At 38.4% G+C, this 25,168-nt stretch overlaps 1 protein-coding gene across 7 annotated transcripts in view; it reads right to left on the reverse strand.

Moving 5' to 3' along the window:
• The window catches only part of CADPS2 (calcium dependent secretion activator 2), a 555,077-nt gene that overhangs the window by 284,322 nt on the left and 245,587 nt on the right, over positions 1-25,168 (reverse strand). The gene's annotated exons all lie outside the window — the stretch shown is intronic.

Here is a 25,168-nt window from a genome sequence, read left to right on the forward strand (position 1 = left end):
ATGTCAGTATCTTTGATGCAGTATTTCCAGAGCTGATACTTTTGAGAAGATGGAAAGTACAAAATAGACAACACCCCCCAAAAGTTTACATAAGACTCATTCTTTCTATGAAGTAAAAGAAAACTTTAAGGAAAAACACTATCACATCTTTCAGATAACAGAGCTTCCATACATAAAAAGTTCTCTTTAAATTTCAGAAAGAAGCAAAAATACTATGAACAATGGGTCTCATTCAGTAAAAGTTCCCTGACAGTTATCAATACTTTAGAAGATTTAAGAGTCTACTTTTTTCTGTATTGAAAGCCTTAGAATTGTAATTTAAAAAAATATATGAAATAAAAATAATCGACTTATAATTAATCTTACTAAACAATTAGTGACAAAGTATCTTATAAGTAACATTTAATGAGGAAAGCCAGTCATGAATAAAACTTACCTTAGTAGGGGAAAAAGAATGTCACTTAGGTGGAATGAGCAGGAGTTTCTTAAATTGACAAACCTTTAAGACTATGTACTATAAAGAGAGACTCAAAATTAGAAATGAAAAAAGGACATTACAACTGATGTCACAGGGATTAAAGAGAGTCATATGAGACCACTAGGAACAATTACATACCAACAAACTGGATAACCCAGAAGAGATGGACAAAATTCCTAGAAACATACAACCTGCTAAGACCAATTCATGAAGAAACAGAAAATCTGATCAGACTTGTAACTGGCAAGGAGATTCAATCAGTAATCAAAAACTTTCCCCCAAAAAAGCCCAGAATCAGATGGATTCACTGGAGAATTATACCACAATTTTAAGAAGAATTAATGATAATTATTTTTCAAACTTCCAAAAATTTGAAGAGAACACCTTGAAGCTCATTTTCAAAGGCCAGCATTATCCAGATGCCAAAGCCACACAAAGACAGCACAAGAAAACACTGTGTATGCTCAGTGGGTTCTGACTCTTTGCAACCCCATGGACTATAGGATGCCAGGATCCTCTGTTTGTGGCATTTCCCAGACAAAAACACTGAAGTGGGTTACCGTTTTCGTTTCCAGGGGATCTTCCCAATCTTCCTAACCCAGGGAACAAACCTGCGTCTCTTACATCTCCTACATCTCCTGATTGGCAGGCAGATTCTTCACCACTGGTGCCACCTGGGAAGCCCACAATAAAAGAAACTACAGGTAAATATCAGCTATATATACTGATAAAAAGTCCTCACAACTTACCAGTAATGCAAATTCAACAGGATGTGAAAAGGTCATGATACGCACCAGGACAAAGTGAGGTTTATTCCTGGGCCTGACATATACAAATCAATGTGATGTACCATACTAACTGAATGAAGGCTAAAAATCACCTGATCATCAAATGAGAGGCAGAAAAAAAGCTTGGCAAAATTCAGCATCCTTTTATGATAAAAGACTGACAAACTAAGAATAAAAGGAATTTATTCAATATGATAAAGACCATTTATGACAAGTTCACAGCTAATATCATACTCAATGGTGAAAAACAGAAAACTTTTCCTCTAAGATCAGGAACAAGGCAAGGCTGTCCATTTCTATCACTTTTATTCAACAGAGTAACAAAAATTCTACCCAGAGCAATTAGGGGGAAAAAGGAATTTTAAAAGCATACAAGTTGGAAAGGAAGAAGTAAAATTATCCGGATGACATTATCTTATATGTAGAAAACACTAAAGAGTACACAAAGACTTGTAACTAATAAATTCAATAAATCTGCAGAATACATAATCAGCATACAAAAAACCCAATTGCATTTCTGGACAATAAAAAATGAACTATCCAAAGAAGTTAAGAAAACAATCCCACTAAGAATAGTGCTAAAAGGAACAAAATATTTAGGAATAAACTTAACTACGGATATGAGTCGAAAACAGTCGGACACGACTGAGTGACTGAACTGAACTGAAAGGTATGAAAGACTTATAGAAGGAAAATGTTATGAAACTGATGAAAGAATTTAAAGATGACAAAAAATAAATTGGAAGAGACTCCATGTTCATGGATTGGAAAAATCAACATTATTAAAATGCTCATACTAACCAAAGCAATCTACCAATTCTACCAAAGTTCCAGTGGTAATGTTTTGAAAAGAAACAGAAAAACAAAATTCTAAAATTCAAGCGGAACCACAAAAGACCTTAAATAGCCAAAGCAACCTTGTTTAAACAAAGAAAAAAGTTGGAGGCATAACACCTCTTGATTTCAAAACACCTAACAAAGTTACAGTAATCAAAACAGTATGTTACTGACATAAAAACAGAAATATACACCAATAGAACAGAACAGAGAACCCCCAATCAGTTCAGTTCAGTTACTCAGTTGTGTCCAACTCTTTGGGACCCCATGGACTGCAGCACACCAGGCTTCTCTGTCCATCAGTAATTCTCAGAGCTTGCTTAAACTCATGTCCATTGAGTTGGTGATGCCATCCAAGCATCTCATCCTCTGTTGTCCCCTTCACCTCCTGCCTTCAATCTTTCCCAGCATCAGGGTCTTTTCCAAGGAGTCAGTTCTTCACATCAGGTGGTCATAGGAGTGGAGTTTCAGCTTCAGCATCTGTCCTTGCAATGAATATTCAGGACTGATTTCCTTTAGGAGGACTGGTTGGATCTCCTTGCAGTCCAAGGGACTCTCCAGAGTCTTCTCCAACACCACAGTTCAAAAGCATCAATTCTTTGGCGCTCAGCTTTCTTTATAGTCCAACTCTTACATCCATACATGACTACTGGAAAAACCATAGCGAGATGGACATTTGTAAGCAAAGTAATGCCTCTGCTTTTTAGTATGCTGTCTAGGTTGGTCATAGCTTTTCTTCCAAGGGGCAAGTGTCTTTAATTTCCTGGCTGCAGTCACCATCTGCAGTGATTTGGAACCCCCCAAAAATAAAATCTCTCATGGTTTCCACTGTTTCCCCATCTATTTGGCATGAAGTGATGCAACCAGATGCCATGATCTTAGTTTTCTGAATGTTGAGTTCTAAGCCAACTTTTCCACTCTCCTCTTTCACTTTCATCAAGATCTCTGAGGTTATTGATATTTCTCCCAGCAATCTTTATTCCAGCTTGTGCTTCATCCAGGCCAGCATTTTGCATGATATACTCTGCATGTAAGTTAAATAAGCAGGGTGACAATATACAGTCTTGATGTACTCATTTCCCGATTTGGAACCAGTCTGTTGTTCTATGTCTGGTTCTAACTGTTGCTTCTTGAGCTGCATACAGATTTCTCAGGAGGCAGGTCATGTGGTCTGGTATTCCCATCTCTTTCAGAATTTTCCACAGTTTGTTGTGATCCACACAGTCAAAGGCTTTGGCGTAGTTAATAAAGCAGATGTTTTTCTGGAACTCTTGCTTTTTTGATGATCCAACGAATGTTGGCAATTTGATCTCTGGTTCCTCTGTCTTTTCTAAATCCAGCTTGAGAAATGAAACCACAATCCCAGAAAACTAATCAAACTGATCACATGTACCACAGCCTTGTCTAACTCTGGAACTATGAGCCATGCTGTGCAGGGCCACCGCAGATGGATGGGTCACGGTGGAGTGTTCTGACAAGACTTGGTCCACTGGAGAAGGAAATGGCAAACCACTTCAGTATTCTTGCCTTGAACAGTATGAAAAAGCCCCCAAATAAACTCCTACATACATAGTCTACTGACATTTCAAAAAGCTATCAAGTATACATAATGTAGAAAAGGTAGTTTCTTCAACAAGTAGTGCTGGGGAAACTGGATATTCACGTGCAACAGGATAAAACTGGAACCTTCTCTTACACCATATACACAAAAATCAAATGAATGTGGATTAAGGACTTAAATATAAAGTCTGAATTTAAACAACTCCTGGAAGAAAACATAAGGAAGAAGTTTCATGACATTGACCTAGATTATGATTTATTAGATATGAGACTAAAAGTATTAATATAAGCAACAAAGCAAAAATAGCCAACTAGGACTACATCAAACTGGAAAAAAAAAACTGCAAAACAAAGAAAATAATCAACAGAGTGAAAAGGAAACCTATGGAATGGGAGAATATTTACAAACAGTGTGTCTGATAATGTGATAATGTGTTAATATCTAAAACATAGAAGAATCTCATACAACTCAGAAGAAAAACAAGTAACTTGACTAGAAAATGGGCAAAGGACATAAACAGCCATTTCTTCTAGGAAATTATACAAATGGCCAAAAGGTATATTAAAGTCTGCTCAACATCAGTAATCATCAGGGAGAAACAAATCAAAACCCATTGAGACATCACCCCACACCTCTTAGAATGACTATTATCTTAAAAATATATATATATACACACACACATATATATAAATATATACAACAAGTGCTGGTGAGGATGTAGAGAAGTTGGAACCTATGGAACACTGATGGTGGGAATAAAAAAAATGATGCAGTTGCTATAGAAAACAGTATGGAGGTTTCTGAAAAAAATTAAAAACAGAGTTACTATATGACCCAATACCATCCCACTTCTGGGTATATACATACATATGTGTGTGTGTGTGTATAAATCAGAATTTGAAAGTGACATTATACTCCCATGTTCACTGCATTTTTCACAACAGTTAAAATATGGAACAACCTAAATGAATATCAATGGATGGATGGATAAAGATATTACAGAGGAAAACACAGGCGGTACACTCTTTGACATTAATTGCAGCATGATTCTCTCTGGCCCATCTCCTAGATTACTGGAAAGAAAAACAAAAATAAATAGGACCTAATAAAATTTAACAGCTTTTGCACAGCAAAAGACACTATAAGCAAAATGTAAAGACAGTCCTCAGAATGAGAGAAAATAACTGCAAATGAAGCAACTGACAAAGGATTAATCTCCAAAATAATAAGCAACTCATATAGCTCAACATCAGAAAAACAACCCAATCAAAAAATGGGCAGAAGACCTAAACATACATTTCTCCAAAGAAGACATACAGATACCCAATAAACACATAAAAAGATACTCAACATCACTCATTATTAAAGACATGCAAATCAAAACTACAATGAGGTATCACCTCACACCAGTAAGAATGGCCATCAAAAAAATCTACAAACAATAAATCCTGGAGAAGATGTGGAGAAAAAGGAATCCTCCTGCACTACTGTTGGGAATGTAAACTAATACAGCCATTATGGAAAACAGTATGGAGATGCCTTAAAAAACTAGGACTAAATCTACCATACGACCCAGAAATCCTACTACTGGGCATATAACCTGAGAAAACCACAATTCTATAAGACACATGTACCCCAATGTTCATTGTAGCAATATTTACAATAGCCAGGACATGGAACTAACCCAGATGTTCATCAACAGATGAATGGATAAAGAAGTTGTGGTACATGTATACAGTGGAATATTACTCAGCCATAAAAAGGAACAAATTTGAGTCAGCTCTAGTGAGGTAGATGAACCTAGAGCCTCTTATTCAGAGTGAAGTAAATCAGAAAAGGAATGACAAGCACTGTATATTAATGCATATATATATACACACACATATATATATGAAATCTAGGAAAAGGGTACTGATGAACCTAGTAGAGAATGGACTTGTGAACACCAAGTGAGGGGGAAGGTGAGGGTGGGACGAATTGAGAAAGTCGTGCTGACATATATACACTATCATGTGTAAAACAGATATAGTTAGTGGGAAGTTGCTATATAACACAGGTAGTCCAGCCGGGCACTCTGTGATAATCCAGAGGGGTGGGACAGAGGGAGAGGAGGGAAGTATATATACCTCCCTCAAGAGGGAGGAGAGATGTATGTAATTATGGCTGATTCACATTGCTGTAGGGCAGAAACCAACACAACACTGTAAAGCAATTTTCTGCCAATTAAAAAAGTAAAGGATAAAATCACCCCCCGCCTCCTGGGGAAAAAAAAAGAAATCTGGCCATATGTGACAACAAGGGTGAACCTTGAAGGCATTATGTTAAGTGAAATTAGTTAGTCACAGAAGGACAAATAGTGCATGATCCCACTTATATGAGGTATCTAACAGTCAAGTTCATAGAAATAGGGAGTAGAATGGTAACTGTCAGGTCTGGAGTGAAATGAAGATGGAGTTGCTCTTCAACAGCTACAAATTTTCAGATCAGTATAATTTCTACAGATCAGCTGAATGACATTTTGCCTATAGTCAATAGTACTGTATTGGGCACTCAAAATCCATGAAGAGGGTAGATCTCATATTTCTTGTGTGTGTATTTTTAGAATAAAAACTAATTTTTACTTGCAAAGAATCTCAGTCTTGATCTCATTACAACTATTGCAAGGATATTTTATATGTTACTCAACTTAAAACATCTCCACATAATAATGTGTGTATATAGGTATATATATATATATATATATCAATACATAAACATACACATTATGGATATTACTCCCAAACTCCAAAATGAGTTTTTCTATGAAGGAATATATAACCAGCCACTAGGATGAAGATAAAAAATTAAATATATTATAATATGTTGAATTGTGTTTATGTATTATACTATATTTATGTATTATACTATGCTTAAGTAAAAAATGCTAATAAAGAAGACACCGTGCTGAGATCAGCCTGGGGACAAAACCTCCACCAAGTTCAACTGATCTTTGAACATTGTGCACATTTCTTTGGGCAGAGAAAGGCAGGGGGAAGCACCCTGTTCTCACACACAGGCCAGTACTGCGTTTCTGACCCTGACTCCCCGAGGGTCCCCCCATCACCAAGGCCATTTGAATACTCTAATTTGCAGAAACAGCCATCTGTATTCCCTTCTTACCAGGACATTTTTACCAACTGTTTTAGATTTCCCTGTATCTGAAACAATCCAGGTAATATAAGTTGCACTGATGTTAGGATTACTTTTTCTTTCATGGCTCCACATGTCAATTGTAGTGGGAGTCCCCAGCTGAATTTCTATTCCACAGCTCTAGTAGACAACACAGCTGAGTGCCCCGCACGTAATGTATTAACATGGCGCCAACATGGAAGACACGGTTGCAAAATTACCGTCAACAGTAGTGGGAAGCTCAGCTGCGAGCTGGGGATCTGTTGACAGCTATGCTTTACCAGAGCAGATATAAATCTTCGATGGCATCAACTGAGAAACAAATCCAATGCTGATAGCAAATGTGTGACAACTGAAGAATGCTGTCCATTTGTGATTGACACTGTGGCATTATTCATGTTGAAAACTACCTCCTTTTGATGGAAACTAACTCTTCTATCTTACCAAAAAAAGGGGTCATGGGATTCACATCAAATAAAATTTACATGACAAAGAAAACACCCAAGCCAAAAATCAGATGGAACTCAGAAGACCAAAGCATATTTGGCTTCATAATATGTTTGTTCATGTTGTCAAGAGCACTGAATTTTTCTTCAACTATGACCCCCCTCCTTGAGATGCTTGACTTTAAAACAGGGTGCTAAGAGAAAAGGTTTAAAGAAAGTAGAAAATGAACACAAGGTTAAAGAAACTGAAAATGAACAGAACAAAGGCTAAAACAGAGAATAGTGAGTATATGAGGTGAGATAAAAGCAGAAGAACATGGTCAAGTGTTCCTACACACAGTAGGTCAATTATTCACGATATAATCCTTCATACAGGCACCACCGTTCCCATTTTGAGGCTTTCCTGGTGGCTCAGTGATAAAGAAGCCCCTCAGCTAATGCTGGAGACATGGGTTCAATCCCTGGATTGGGAAGATACCCTGGAGAAGGGAATAGCTACCCACTCCAGTATTCTTGCCTGGAGAATTCTACGGACAGAGGAGCCTGGCAGTCCATGGAGTCACAAAGAGTAGGATGTGACTGAGCAAGCATTGATGTCCCCATTTTACCAATGAAGAAACACCTCACAGACGAAAATAACTAGCCATGATGAGATGGTTAGCATGTTGCAACGCTGAGATCTACACTCTGATCTGTATCATTCTTTGGTTTACAGCCATGTTGTCCTCAAATAGAGCATCACCTTGAAATCAACATTTTAAAATCTTGAAACTTGACTTTTTAAATATCCTACTTTCTTGCCGATTTATCTAATTTCTATGTATTTCTATTTTTAAGTATTATAAATTCTGCTCATTTTTTAAAAATAGCAGCTTATTTTACCACTTCACACCAAATACCATGCAGTTAAATGTAAAATGTCTTTCCTACTTATGGATATTATCATTCTTCTCATTTGTTGATGGCTCTGAGGATCCTGGCAAATCCTTTACATGGACTACTCCCACTCTCTGTTCACAGCAATGTCTATGTAGTGATTACTATGCACATGTCCTTTCCCTGATGGCTCAGACAGTAAAAAATCTGCCTGCAACGCGGGAGACCTGGGTTTGATCCCTGGGTTGGGAAGATCCCCTGGAGGAGGGCATGGCAACCCACTCCAGTATTCTTGCCTGGAGAATTCCCATGGACAGAGGAGTCTGGTGGGCTACAGTCCATGGAGCTGCAAAGAGTCTGACACCACTGAGCGACTAAGCACACAGTCTTAAGACATGTAGTCTTAAGATGCTCATCTGGTCTCCATGAAGATGTGTATCAGTGAAAGTGAGCCCCAGGGATATCTCCTTGGCTGCTGGTCATACTACAGATTTAAGTATAGGAATAGTTAAGAATAAAGGCATCTCTTCTGAGTGTCTGGGCTCAGCAACCTAAGTCTGTAGCACTGCAACAGTAAAGTCTTCTAACCTCAGGACTCAGTCTGGCTCCAAAACACTGCATGTTTTAGAAAAGCAGCCTTCAAAGTTTGTCTCATGTACTTCCCAAAATAATTTTCAAAAATTATGTACCCTCTTCACACATTTTTAAATTGACATCTAGAAATTTTAAATATAAATTTAAAGAGTTGCAAAGGGTATGATTTCTGGTGTGTTGGAAACACTGACATTTAACATGAAGCAGTGATATTATTTTTAAGTGGATTCAAGGGAATTTATCACACAAAAAAGTGATTTCATCACCATCCATTAAAAAACACCTCTATAATTCTTTAACAAAATTTTTGATATTGTTTTTTGCTTTGAATTTTTACTTTGATTCTATTTATTCCTCATAGATTTAGAATTTTACCCTACTATATTTTAATGCTTGACAACAAACTACCACACAAGTGCACTCATCTCATATGCTAGCCAAGTAATGCTTAAAATTCTCCAAGCCAGGCTTCAACAGTATGTGAACCATGAACTTACAGAGGTTCAAGCTGGATTTAGAAAAGGCAGAGGAACCAGAGATCAAATTGCCAATATCCGCTGGATCATCGAAAAAGCAAGAGAGTTCCAGAAAAACATCTACTTCTGCTTTAGTGACTACACCAAAGCCTTTGACTGTGTGGATCACAACAAACTGTGGAAAATTCTGAAAGAGATGGGAAGACCAGACCAACTGACCTGCCTCTTGAGAAATCTATATGCAGGTCAGGAAGCAACAATTAGAACTGGACATGGAACAACAGACTGGTTCCAAATCAGGAAAGGGGTACGTCAAGGCTGTATACTGTCACCCTGCTTATTTAACTTATATATGCAGAGTATATCATGCAAAATGCCAGGCTGGATGAAGCACAAGCTGGAATCAAGACTGCCAGGAGAAATATCAATAATCTCATATATGCAGATGACACCACCCTTATGGCAGAAACTGAAGAAGAACTAAAGAGCCTCTTGATGAAAGTAAAAGAGAAGAGTGGAAAAGTTGGCTTAAAACTTAATATTCTGAAAACTAAGATTATGGCATCCAGTCCCATCACTTCATGGCAAATAGATGGGGAAACAATGGAAACAAAGAGAGACTATTTTTTTTTTTTTTGGCTCTAAAATCACTGCACATGCTGACTGCAGCCATGAAATCAAAAGACACCTGCTCCTTAGAAGAAAAGCTATGACCAACTTAGCATACTAAAAAGCAGAATAAATGACCCAATCAAAAAATGGGCTAAAGAACTAAACAGACATTTCTCCAAAGAAGATATACAAATGGCTAACAAACACATGAAAAGATGCTCAACATCACTCATTATCAGAGAAATGCAAATCAAAACCACAATGAGGTACCATTACACTTCTGGGCATACACACCAAGGAAACCAGATCTGAAAGAGACACGTGCACCCCAATGTTCATCGCAGCACTGTTTATAATAGCCAGGACATGGAAGCAACCTAGATGCCCATCAGCAGAAGAATGGATAAGGAAGCTGTGGTACATATACACCATGGAATATTACTCAGCCGTTAAAAAGAATTCATTTGAATAAGTTCTAATGAAATGGATGAAACTGGAGCCCATTATACAGATTGAAGTAAGCCAGAAAGATAAAGACCATTACAGTATACTAACACATATATATGGAATTTAGAAAGATGGTAACGATAACCCTATATGCAAAACAGAAAAAGAGACACAGATGTACAGAACAGACTTTTGGACTCTGTGGGAAAAGGCGAGGGTGGGATGTTTCAAGAGAACAGCATCGAAACATGTATATTATCTATAGTGAAACAGATCACCAGCCCAGGTTGGATGCATGAGACAAGTGCTCGGGCCTGGTGCACTGGGAAGACCCAGAGGGATAGGGGAGAGAGGGAGGTGGGAGTGGGGATCGGGATGGGGAATACATGTAAATCCATGGCTAATTCAAGTCAATGTATGACAAAAACCACTACAAAATTGTAAAGTAATTAGCCTCCAACTAATAAAAATAAATGAAAAATAAATAAATAAAAAGCACAGAGATTACTTTGCTGACAAAGGTCCATTTAGTCAAAGCTATGTTGTCATGTATGGATGTGAGGGTTGGACCATGAAGAAAGCTAAGCACTGAAGAATTGATGCTTTTGAACTGTGGTGTTGGAAAAGACTCCTGAGAGTCTCTTGGACTGCGAGGAGATCCAACCTGTCTATCCTCAAGGAAATCAGTCCCGAATATTCATTGGAAGGACTGATGTTGAAGCTGAAACTCCAATCCTTTGGCGACCTGAGGCTAAGAACTGACTCATTGGAAAAGACCCTGATGCTGGGAAAGATTGAAGGCAGGAAGAGAAGGGGATGACAGAGGATGAGATGGTTGGATGGCATCACCGACTTGATGGACATGAGTTTGAGTAAGCTCCAGGACTGGTGATGGATAGGGAGGCCTGGCATGCTGCAGTCCATGTGGTCTCAAAGAGTCTGACACGACTGAGATGAACTGAATATTTTATTGATGCTCTTATAATTATCTGATGCAAACAATTGACTCATTGGAAAAGTCCCTGATGCTGGAAAAGATGGAAGGCAGGAGAAGAGGGCAACAGAGGATAAGATGGTTGGATGGCCTCACTGATTCAATGGACACGAACTTGGGCAAACTCTGGGAAATGACAAATGACAGCAGAGCCTGGTGTGTTGCAGTCCACGGGGTCACGAAGAGTCAAACATGACTTGCTGAGTGAACAACAACATAATTAGCTGTTGTCCAGTCACCCAGTCACATCCAACTTTTTAAAATTATCTGTATCTACATGTATATAAATATGTACATAAACTCTAATTTTCTCTGATTATAAGGCTCTACACATTGTAGGGGGAGAGAGAGGAAGGAGCTAATGAATGAATGCATTTCCTTCTGGAATATAACTCAACATTATAAAAGCCCACAGATTCATAGTTAGCAGCAAAAAACTGAACGCTTTTCCTGTAAGTATGGGAAGAAGATAAGGGCATCTACCTCTTTTAATCAACATAATACTAGAAGTCCTATCCATAATAAAAACGAAAAAGGCAATAAAAGTGAAAAGCATGAAAACCAGAAAGGAAAAAGTAAAACTGTTGGCATATGACATAATCTCTTCAATAAATGTGCTGAGAAACCCAGATATCCATGTGCAGATGGTACATCTTACACCACACACAAAACTCAACTAAAAATGGATGAAAGACTTATAAACAAGACATAAAATCATAAAACTCCTAAAAGAAAACATAAGGGAAAGTCTCCTTGACATTAGTCTACGCAATGACTTCTTAGATATGACACTAAAAGCACAAGCTGCAAAAAAGCAAAAATAGCCAAGGAGCACTGCCTCAAACTAAAAACGTCTGCACAGCAAAGGAAACAATCAGCAGACTGAAGAGGCAACCTATGCAATGGGAGGAAATATTTGCAAACTGTATCTCTGATAATGAGGCCACATCCAAAATATAAAGAACTTCTATAAATCAATGGCAAAAGGAAAAAACCTGATCAGAAAATAGGCAAAGAACAGAAATAGACATTTCTCCAAAGAAGATATACAAATGGCTAACAGATACATGAAAAGATGCTCAACATCAGTAATGAGGAAAATAGAAATCAAAACCACAATGAGATGTCACATCACATGTGTAAGGATGGCTATTATTTAAATAACAAAAGGAAAGAAGTGACTGTAAGGATGTGAAAAGCTGGAACCCTCCTAACACTGTTCGTATGTATAAAAATGATGTAGTTGCTATGGAGAACATTACTGAGGTTTGTCAAAAATTAACAGTAGATCTACCAAATAATCCAGCAATCCCAGTTCTGAGTATATACTCAGGGATATAAAATCCCCATCTTGAAGAGATATCTGTACTCCGATGTTGATTGATTGGAAGGACTGATGCTGAAGCTCCAGTACTTTTGGACACCTGATGTGAAGAGCTGACTCACTGAAAAAGACCATAATCCTGGGAAAGATTGAGGACAGGAGAAAAAGGACATGACTCAAAGGACATGAGCCTGAGCAAACTCTGGGAGATAGTGAAGGACAGGGAAGCCTGGCGTGCTACAGTCCATTGGGTCGCAAAGAGTCAGACATGACTTAGTGACTGAACTAACACAGGTTCATTGCAGTATTATTCACAGTAGCCAACATAGGGAAACAAGTATCCATCTATAGAAATAAAATGTGTTATTTATACAACAGAATATTACACAGCCTTACAAAAGAAGGAAGTCCTATCATTTGCAATAGCATGGAAATATTGAATGTTTGGAAGACATTACGTTAAATGAAATAAGCCAGACACAAAAAGACAAATATTGTATGATCTCACTTATATATGGAATCTTAAACAAAAAACCTAACTCATAATGACAGAGTAGAATGTTGGTTACCAGAGCCTGAGAGGTGGAGGAAAAGGAAAGATACTGATCAAAGGGTATGAATTTCTCAGCATGGTGACTAATAATAATGTGTATACTTGAAATTTCTTAAGACTAGATCAAGGGTTCTCACCACACAAACACACAAAGGTGACTATGGGAGCTGATGAATATGGGAAATGATTACCATAGTCAGGTCAATTTAAAATGTCTGCACATAACAAGCATCACGTTGGACACCTTAAATACAAACAAAATTTGTCAAAAATAAAAATCAAAGTAAAATTCCTTCTAAATTTAGTTTATTACAATTACTATCCAAGTGATCCCAAAGAAGTATGATGAATATTAATAAATGTGAAAAGTAAAAATATTCATTAGAAATGCATGTCTTAATGAAACGGATAGAGCTATTTTTCCTATTATTTCATGTATATACAAATGATTGTAGCTTAATTCTACACTGAGACAGTTCAACATCAATTTTAACCCATTTTCCTTCTTTCCTATAAACTAAGAAAATAAGTAGATGGGGCATTATTACAGCACTGTCTATCAATCTGTTCCCTTCATATATGAATGTAAAAATACAGTGATTGATAAGCAAAAACTATTTTTCAATCATCCAGCAGTTTAAAACTTGAACAAATCCATCAACTTTGTTGAAAGCAGAGAACTAGAAGACATCTAATTTGCAGAAGGATTTATTATATCATTGGTCAATTGTTTTCTCAAAACTACCAGGAACATTAATTTTTTTTTTCCTTTTGAATGGTGATGTGGAGGTTTTCCACTCTAGGAAAAACATCATGGTAAGATTCAAGTTGGATGAGAGGTGAACCTTTCTTTTGTAAAGTCAAAGAAAGGAGTCTGAAAAGTGGGTTGAGAGAGAACTTGCGCTTAGCAGGCTCTTCCCTGGAAAGAAGGGCTTCAGGGAACAGTATTTATGAACTAGAAGAATCATATACCAATTCTATTAAAGCTGAACTTGTGCCCCTGTATCCCTTGGCAAGTCCTCTTGTTTACCCAAGTGGTCCCTCATCTCAGGGTATCCAGGGTAACAAAGATCTGAAAGTACTTTTGAATTCCAGCCTCAGTATAGCACACAGAAGCAGAAGAACTGGTCCTTTAAAGGGAATATGTTTCCCAAGGAACTTCTAGATAAATGGGAGCTTGGGGTGTGAGAATGAGGACTGGACATCCTGTTAATCAAGAGTCATACTCTGATACCTACTGAGAGACTGTATTTTCTTTTAATAATCTACATAGTAGAGAAAATATTTAAATTAGATTACAGACCACAAATGGGCCATTTTATGGCTGGTGCTAGACGAGAACCAGGAGGTATCATATACAGCCTTTGTATTCAAGGAACTTCCATTTTATTAAAGGTAAAGTGGAAGTCGATCAGCCGTGTTCAACTCTTTGTGACCCCATGGACTGCAGCCCCCTCCAGGCTCCTCTGTCCATGGGCAGAATTCTCCATGCAAGAACACTGGTGTGGGTAGCCATTCCCTTCTCCAGGGGATCTTCCTGACCCAGAGAACAAACCCAGGTCACCAATTTACTGTGTTGGCCTAAAAGTTCATTTGGGTTTTTTCATTAACATCTTATAGAGAAACCTGAATGAACTTTTCTTGTTGTCCAGTCACTAAGTTGTGTCTGACTCTTGATCCCATGGACTGCAGCATGCCAGGCTGCTCTATCTACTAACTCCCGGAGTTTGCTCAGATGCATGTCCATTGAGTTGGTGATGCTGTCTAACCATCTCATCAACCGCCGCCCTCTTCTCCCTTCAGGCCAACCCAATGTGTGAGCCATCTGCTGAGAAAACTTGTTCAAGCAAGAAGAGAATTTGCGGGCAACATCATTAAAGCAGTGGCTCGGGGGAAGAGGAAGGAAGGTGGCTACAGGATGCATTATTCTAGAAAGGAAGAGTGTGAGGTCAGAAGTTCTGGGCAGCAGGGGGTGTGTCTCCAAGGATCTGCACCAGAGAAAAGTTAAATGTGGACATTTTCCATGACAGAAGGCATCTGCTAACCAAGAGAGGACTACAGAGAGCACTTATATGTTAATACAAAGGCATTTTGCCCCTTCACCTCTTCCCTCCTCCAGCCTACCCAAAACTGGTAGAAAAGTACATACAGGCAGGCAAAAACAAAATGCAAGTGAGGAACAGACAATAGTACCCTTTCCCCAGGACAGGTTTCTGGGCATGCTGGGAGGAAAGAAAGGAAAAGAATGTGAAAGGGAAAGCGTTAGTCGTTCAGTCACGTCTGACTCTGTGCGACCCCATGTGCTATAGCCCACCAGGATCCTCTGTGAATGGAATTCTCCAGGCAAGCATACTGAAGTGGGTAGCCCTTTACTTCTCCAGGGGATCTTTCCGACCCAGGGATCGAACCTGGGTCCCTGCACTGCAGGCAGATTCTTTACCATCTGAGGCACCAGGGAAACCACCAAGGGAAATCTTACCCTTTTGAAATGGGTAGGTTTTGATTTAAAGTGATAGGAAAATTTGAATAGCTAAGCATGTTATTTGACACCTGAAAAGTGGATCAGAGGGTAAAGCATCTGCTTGCAACGCAGGAGACCCAGGTTTCATCTCTGGATTGGCAAGATCCCCTGGAGAAGGAAATGGCAACCCACTCCAGTATCCTTGCCTGGAGAACTCCATGGACAGAGGAGCCTGGTGGGCTACAGCCCATGGGGTCGCAAAAAGCTGGACACAATCAAGGGACTAACACTTTTACTTTCAAACATGTTATTGGACACCTGAAAATGGGCAGCAAAGCTCTGGGTTCTGCTAAGATCTCTCTCACTAGAACAGGAGGGTATTTCTGGAGCACATCTGAGAGCAGCACCATGAGAAAAGTTGTTTGCGACACATACTCTGTGAAATGTTTCCCACTCAATAAATTGGATACATAGATCAAACAATGATGAAAACAACTCCAAAACATTGCTCTGGAAAAAAGTCAAGGATTATAAGGGGAAGTCAGGGGCTTCCCTGACAGCTCAGCTGGTAAAGAATCCGCCTGCAACGCAGGAGACCCCAGTTTGATTCCTGGGTCAGGAAGATCTGCTGGAGAAGGGATAGGCTACCCACTCCAGTATTCTTGGGCTTCCCTTGTGGCTCAGCTGGTAAAAATTCCACCAGCAATGCAGAAGACCTGGGTTTGATCCCTGGGTTGGGAAGATCCCCTAGAGAAGGGAAATACTACCCACTCCAGTATTCTGACCTAGAGAATTCCACAGACTGTGTAGTCCATGGGGTCTCCAAGAGTCAGACATGACTGAGCAACTTTCACTTTCTTTTCACTTTTACTTACAAACTGTTAATCCCTCCTCGAGATGTTGAGACTCACAGATATGCACTTTCTCCCAAGCTCTCTCAATGCTGTTTTCCATTAGTGCTTTTCAGCAAGGGTCTGGAATCTTAATCCATCACGCTTTCCCTGTAATTCCCTGAATGCAATTTCTGTATTAGGCCAATGTCTGTCTCTTTAGGCTTCATTTTCTTCTGCACCAGTAGCATGAGTTTTAGAGAAATGTTATTTCTGGCAACTTTATATAAGAGGAGGGAATCTCGTATTTTTAAAGATGAAAATGAGAGTGGTTTGAGTGTTTTCCTCTTGATGGATTAAGAATAGGCATACTTTTGACAGATGATTTTAAAATGTAGTACATTCTATCTCTTGTCAGCAAGAGTAGCTGGATAATGAATTACACTTCAAAACTAATTTTGGCCTTAGTAGATATTAAAATGAAAACAACTATGTTTTTTTTAAAAAATACGGTTACCTTTCTCTTGGTTTATTTTTATTAAATCTCTCTTAAATATGTGTCCCAGTAGCTTGTCATTCTGTTAAGCTTCCCATAAGAGGCAATACTCTTTCAATAGTTTGACAGATTGTTATAATTCTGGTTCAGAATTTAAAATTTCCATAAGCAAGTACTGAAGTCTGCGTTTCCCATCATTTCCATGAGGTAGAAGAATGTTCTGTCCCAATAAGCATAAATATATTTGTCTAATGATACAACTCAATAGCTTTTCTTACTGTTCCTTGCCTTTCTATTTTATTATTTGCTTTGATGGGGGTCGGGGACAGAGACCTATTAACCTTCAAATGTCTTTAATAAGACAGCACTACGGGATGAGAGAGAGAGAAGGTATCACAAAAAACAGTGCTGCTTCCCAGGATCTTTCCTGTGTGTGCCAAGAACATTTAACATGAAATCTACCCTCTTAAAGAACTTTTAGGAGAACAATACAGTATTGTATTGTTGCACAATGTTGGACAGCAAAACTCTAGAATTTTAGTCACCTTGCATATTTGAAACATTATACTGCTTGCATTGGAGAAGCAAATGGCAACCCACTCCAGTACTCTTGCCTGGAGAATCCCACAGACAGAGGAGCCTTGTGGGCTACAGAATATGGGGTCGCAAAGAGGTAGACACGACTGAAGTGACTTAGCATGCACTCCTTGAAAAGCAACTCCCCATTCCCAGCTCCCAGCAGTTCCTGATTGGTTTTTAAAAATGAATTCCCTTGCATTTATTTCCCCAGAACCAAGATCTACCTTGGCCTCCCATAGGGTATCATTAGCTCTTATGTTTTAGACACTTGAAGGATGCTCATTGTCTTTAGGGAAAGTGTTTAAGTGTGTTAAGATCACCACATATCAAGAGACTGGTGACCACTACATGACCACAACAAGTCACTCCCTGCCCCTTCCAGCTTCAGTCTGTTGTCTGACTACCCCTCTACTTCCATTCAGGTGGCATCATTAAGAGGACGGGCTAAAATTGAAATAATGAAATGTCTCAAAATGGTAAAAAGCTATAAAAGTGGAGCAACAATGCTTCTGTATGTTATTATAGAGAACTAAACTTTCCCCGGTTCACTGAGAGACTATGAAATGATGAATTTTCTCCACTGAAGATACCATTTGTCTACATTCCATCACCGCTATTAAAAAAGAAAACAAAAGTAAAAATGAAACTTTAATAGATGACTACCACTCTTCATGAATCAAACTTGTCTATAAACATCGTTTTTATTAGATCCCAGGTTCCACAATCTAAGTTATGTGCCAACCTCACACGCTGTTTTCTACCTAATTGCTGGCAGGAAATCTGAATTACAGGAATGAAATAGGCAATGGCTAGAAATCTTGATTACATTTATTGGAAATGTGGACTAAATAAGGCGCTTTAACATCAGACAGAAGGATGAATTGATCTCCAACAAAGCACAAACTGTTGAAACAATGAAATTTAGAAAACATGTCCGAGGCATAATTCACTATGATGATGGAGATGAATGCCTTTCCTGTTGTATAAGATGAATTCAAGATAAAAGTAACCACACTGCTGAAAAGTTGCAGTTGGTCAGCATTTAGGAGATACATTTTTAAGGAAATCTGTGCTGGGAACAATGATAAACACATCCTTTAGTTCTTCTTAAAAATTAACTCAGAATTCATGAGGAAATGCACGTAAGATATTTCAGCCAAATTTCCTTGTGGTAAGAGTAATAAAAGGACTGTCTGTACTTTAAGTCGCTTTTAGTGGTGACTAACTCTTTGCAACCCTGTGGACTGTAGCCCACCAGGCTCCTCTGTCCATGGGATTCTCCAGGTAGGAATACTGGAGTGGGTTGCTATTTCCTCCTCCACGGGATCTTCCAGACCCAGGGACCAAACCTGGGTTTCTTACATCTCTTCCATTGGCAGGCTGGATCTTTACCACTAGTGCCACCTTGAAAGCCCCCAAGAAAACAGTATTGGAGGCTTACTGCAATATTTTCTAACTCACAAATATTTTAATTCACTTAAATTGTCCATGTGTAATTTTCCTATTATAGCATCTCTTTATGAGTACATTCTGAGTTCATTAGAAATTAAATGGGAAGTAGCTTTCAAAAATTTTACTATTTGTGAAAAAGTTATTGATAAAATAACTATAAAAAATTAACTCATTTCATTGAACAAATATTTAAGTATCAATTAAATACACTCTGTAGAGATTATGCCAAGTGAAAAAAAAGCCAGATACAAAAGACTACATTTTGCATATCATTTATATGAAAATGTTCAGAAAAAAATTATAGAGCTAGAAAGCATATGAGTGGTTTCCTGGAACTGAGTAAGACTGCAAATGGGAATGAAGCAATTTTGTGAAATAATGTGTTCTGAAACTGAGTCGTGATGGTAGCACAAGTGTATAAATTTATTAAAAATCATCTAAATTTCAATAGAAGAATTTTATGCTATATAAATTATACATCAGTAAAACTTGGGGGAAAAAAAAAAGATTCTTTAAAAGCATTATGGTGTTGCGCTTCTAAGGACTTTGCACTCCCTTAAGAACTCATGGAGTGCTAGAGTAGGGTAGTGTTTATGAACGCTCCAAATTAATATGTTGATGCCCTAATCCCCAATGTGACTGTACTTGGAGGCGGGGCCTCTGGGAGGTAATTGGGCTCAGATGAGGTCATGTGGGGAGAGACCCATGAAAATATGGCTGTCCTTATAAGAGGATGAAGAGAAATGAGATGGTTCTCTTCACTATGTGAGGACACAGCCAGAAGGCAGCCATGTGTAAAGCAGGTTTTCACCAAGAACCTAACCCAGCAGGGCTGTCGTGGTTCATTATGTAATCAGAATTAGTAATCACAAAAGACCTACAAACAAAAATCCAACCCCTGATAGTCCCACTGGTAATCCTACCAAATATATAAACAATAATTAATACCAATTCTTCATACCCTTACAAGAAGTTTTTATGAGGCCAATATAAAGTCAGACAGAAGTCACCAAAGAAGGGGTACTACAGACCAATCTCTTATGAAGATAGATTTAAAAAATCCTCAACAAGATACTAGAACACTTAAACCAGTAACAATAAGAAGTACATATCATGACCAAGTGGCAATTACATCAGAAATGCACGGTTGGGTTAACACCCCCAATACCATAGAATGCAATGTACCATATTGATAGAATAAAAGGCAAATACCACATGATCATATCAATAGAAGCAAAGAAGACAACTGACAAAGTCCAACACTCTCTCATGGAAAAAAATCCACTCAAACTAGGAGTAGAAAGGAGTTTCCTCAAACAGATAAGCGGTATATATTAAAAAGGCACTGCTAACATCATGTTTAATGATGAAAGATGATGCTTTTCCCCTAAAATCAAGAATACAAGAATGTCCATTCTTGCCACTTCTATTTAACATTGTACTGAAGAAGCTAGGGCAATTAGGCAAAAAATTAAATAAAAAGCATTTGGATTGGGCAGTAAGAAGTAAAAGAATCATTATTAGCAAATGTCATGTTAAATAGATAAAAGTCTAAGAAATCCAGTAAAAATTATTAGAATAAACAAGTTCAGTAAGGGTACATCAAATGGAAGTAACATATAAAAATCAACTGTACTTCTATACACTTGCAATAAATAATCCAAAAATGAATTCAAATGAACAATTCCATTAATAATAACATCAAAAAGAATAAAATACCAGAAATAAACTTAACCCAAGAAGTAAAAAACGTATCTTGAAAACTACAAGACACTGTTGAAAGAAATTATAGATTCAGATACATGCAAAGACATCCCATGTTCCTCAGTAGGAAGACTTAATATTGTTAAGATGGCAATACTCTCTAAATTGACCCCAGGTTCAATACAATTCCTATCTGAATCTTAGCTGGTGATATTTACAAAGCTTCTGCAGAAATTGACAATGATCCTAAAACTAATATGGAAAATCAGAATAGCCAAAATAATCTTGAAAAAGAATGTATTTAGGAGACACATGCACCTGAATTTAAAACTTAATACAAAGCAGTGGTAAACAAGATAATGTGGTACTAGCATAAGAATAAATAAACATATAGATGTATCATTGGAAATATTTCAAAATTGAGAGTACATAAATAAACCCATGATTTTTAAAAGGGTACCAAGAATATTGACTGGACAAGTAGTTTCTTCAATAAATGGTGTTGGGACAACTGGACTGTCATACACAAGAGAAGGAAGTTGTACCCTACATACTATGTACCAAAATTAGCTTAAAAGGGATCAATGACAGAAATGTAAAAGCTGAAATCATGATAGTATAGGCAAAAAAACACAGGAATAAATGTATGTGACCTTGGATTTGGCACTGGATTCTTAGATACGACACCAAAAGCACAAGCAACAAAAAACTAGATAAAACTTATGCTTCAAAAGACTTTCCTAACAAAGTAAAAAGACAATGAATGAATGGAAGGAAACATGCAAAACATATATATATATATATACACACACACACACACACACACACACATATATATATAAAGGGTCTAGTATCTAGTATCTCAGGGATCAGTGCAAAGATATAGAGGAAAACAATAGAATGGGAAAGACTAGAGATCTCTTCAAGAAAATTAGAGATACCAAGGGAACATTTCATGCAAAGATGGGTTCAATAAAGGACAGAAATGGTATAGACCTAACAGAAGCAGAAGATATTAAGAAGAGGTGGCAAGAATACACAGAACTGTACAAAATCTTCATGATCCAGATAATCACGATGGCGTGATCACTCACCTAGAGCCAGACATCGTGGAATGTGAAGTCAAGTGGGCCTTAGGAAGCATCACTACGAACAAAGCTAGTGGAGGTGATGGAATTCCAGTTGAGCTATTTCAAATCCTAAAAGATGATGCTGTGAAAGTGCTGCACTCAATATGCCAGCAAATTTGGAAAACGCAGCAGTGGACACAGGACTGGAAAAGGTCAGTTTTCATTCCAATCCCAAAGAAAGGCAATGCCAAAGAATGCTCAAACTACCACATAATTACACTCATCTCACATGCTAGCAAAGTAATGCTCAATATTCTCCAAGCCAGGCTTCAACAACACATGAACCGTGAACTTCCAGATGTTCAAGCTGGTTTTAGAGAAGGCAGAGGAACCAGAGATCAAATTGCCAACATCTGCTGGATCATCGAAAAAGCAAGAGAGTTCCAGAAAAACATCTACTTCTGCTTTAGTGACTATACCAAAGCCTTTGATTGTGTGGATCACAATAAACTGTGGAAAATTCTGAAAGAGATGGGAATACCAGACCACCTGACCTGCCTCTTGAGAAACCTGTATGCAAGTCAGGAAGCAACAGTTAGAACTGGACATGGAACAACAGACTGGTTCCAAATAGGAAAAGGAGTACGTCAAGGCTGTATACTGTCATCCTGCTTATTTAACTTATATGCAGAGTACATCATGAGAAACGCTGGGCTGGAGGAAGCACAGGCTGGAAACAAGATTGCTGGGAGAAATATCAGTAACCTCAGATATGCAGATAACACCACCCTTATGGCAGAAAGTGAAGAAGAACTAAAGAGCCTCTTGATGAAGGTGAAAGAGGAGAGTGAAAAAGTTTGCTTACAGCTCAACATTCAGAAAACAAAGAGCATGGCATCTGGTTCCATCACTTCATGGCAAATAGATGGAGAAACAGTGGAAACAGTGGTAGACTTTATTCTTTTGGGCTCCAAAATCACTGTAGATGGTTGACTGCAGCCATGAAATTAAAAGATGCTTGCTCCTTGGAAAAAAAGCTATGACCAACCTAGACAGCATACTAAAAAGCAGAGACATTACTTTACTGAAAAAGGTCCTTCTAGACAAAGCTATGGTTTTTCCAGTAGTCATGTATGGATGTGAGAGCTGGACCACAGAGAAAGCTGAGCACTAAAGAACTGATGCTTTTGAACTGTGGTGTTGGAGAAGACTCTTGAGAGTCCCTTGGACTGCAAGGAGATCCAACCAGTCCATCCTAAAGGAAATCAGTCCTGAACATTCATTGGAAGGACTGATGTTGAAGCTGAAACTCCAATACTTTGGCCACCTGATGCGAAGTGCTGACTCATCTGAAAAGACCCTGATGCTGGGAAAGACTGGGTGGGAGGAGAAGGGGATGACAGAGGATGAGACTGTTGGATGGCATCACCAACTTGATGGACATGAGCTTGAGTAAGCTCCAGGAGTTGCTGATGGACAGGGCAGCCTGGCATGCTGCAGTCCATGGAGTTGCAAAGAGTTGGACAGAACTGAGAGACTGAACATGAAGGGGAAGTAAGATCCAAGAGGCCACATGGTATGGCCAAGTAATAAAAAGTAAATAAAGTTTTTTAAAATGAGAGTTTCTTTTGGAGGTGATGAGTATGTTTTAAAATTGACAGTGGTTGCATAACACTGTGAATATAGTAAAACAGCTAATATTTTAAAATAAATACCAAACCTCTTTCTTGACTCCATATGCCCTCCTAGAAATGGTTCCAATCTCCCTTTCCATCTCACATAGCCTCCTCTTAAGAGGTTTTAACCTCTTAAAAAGCTATTTATCCTCCTTATTTTCACTTCATTGTCACATTATAAGTCAATTCTATTTGGCTGCAGGAATAGATACAACATCATTTAATATTTACTATGACAAGGCATAAAAGTAAGCTCAGGCAGGCAAATTAGTAAATTCTGATTAACTGTCTCCTAGGTACTATGATATAAGATTGATAGGACAAGAGCTCTGTTCAAAAGGAGAGAGGAAGGACTTTCCTGGTGGTCCAGTGCCTAAGACTCCACACTCCCAATGCAGGGGGTTCGGATTCTATCCCTGCTTGGGGAACTAGATTTCACACGCTGCAACTAAAACAAAAAATATCATGCATGCTGCAATGAAGATTGAAGACCCTTGTGTGCCTCAACTAAGACCTGGTGCAGCCAAATAAGTATTGTTTTTTCCCAAAAAGGACAGAGGAAGGGAAACAATACAAAATACACAGATGAGAAACCACTAATTTAAAAATTATAAAGTGATGAGTCAGAAAATATCAGCTTAGCAACGGGTCATCTGAGGGACTGAATTGTGCTCAGCAAGGGATTATTTCTCAATACTAAGGATCCAGCTTTAAAAAGATAAGAGGCAAAGTCACTGCAGGCAGAGGAAAAAGCAAGTGCCATGACAAGAGAAGCTTGAGAGGTGTGAGGAACTTCATGAGGTCCAGGGAGGTGGAAGAGTGACTGACCAGAGGAACAGAGGGGCAAGGTGAGGTCCCGGAGGTAAGGAGAGACTGGCCAGGGGTAGACCTGTAGGCTTTTCTAAGGCAGGATGAGAAGTTTCAGATTGCTTCTTCTCAACCCTGGGACACTGTGCACAACTGCCCTATTGCACGCAATCTTCTGTATACCTCCTTTGACTCCGTCTGCTCTAAGAAAAATCAGTTTCCTATTCATTTCTGTCTATGCAGTGCTTAGCCAGTGATTAGCCAGAAGTTCAGAGGCTGAGGTTTCCTGAACGAAGACTCTACATAATAAGGCAAAAATGCCAAGTCCTGTAAAGAAATTCTGAATGAAATCTAAATAGAATAAAAAAATGTTATTGAAAGGCAGTGTGCAGATGAAGGCCAGGGGATCTTCATTTGAATTCTTCTGGCCAATGTCAGGTTATTTCTACCAGAGGTTGTGATGTTTTGCAAGTGTGAAATCAGTTAAACAAAATATTTTCCAAACTTAATTACACTCATTTCCAGCATCCGAAACATAAAACTGCCAGCAATGAACAGTGTTAGCATTTCCAGTCACTGCTCACTAGTCATGAACTGGTTCTCTAACTCAAGTCTCCTCACTGGAGCATCCCAAGACATCACCCACACCATCTACCTCAGCACCGCCACTGAGGTGGAAAAGCTATAGATTATACTACTAGTAACTGAAATAGAATCGAGCACTATCTTTTAAATAACACATAACACACGTCTCCTTACGAATGACTGACAAACATTTAATTGCCTAATAATTAGTTTCACATATGCATGCTGGATTTTCTGTTTGCACTACACTGGCGCTTCTGCCATAGCTCTAATTACAGCCTCGTTATTCAGAAAGGCACTCACTGATTGTAACACAGTTGAGACAGAGGTAGCCAACTAACAGTTTCAGAGTAC

The sequence above is a fragment of the Dama dama genome, chromosome 18 (genome assembly GCF_033118175.1).
Source record: "Dama dama isolate Ldn47 chromosome 18, ASM3311817v1, whole genome shotgun sequence".
In the NCBI taxonomy this organism is placed as follows: Eukaryota; Metazoa; Chordata; class Mammalia; order Artiodactyla; family Cervidae; genus Dama; species Dama dama.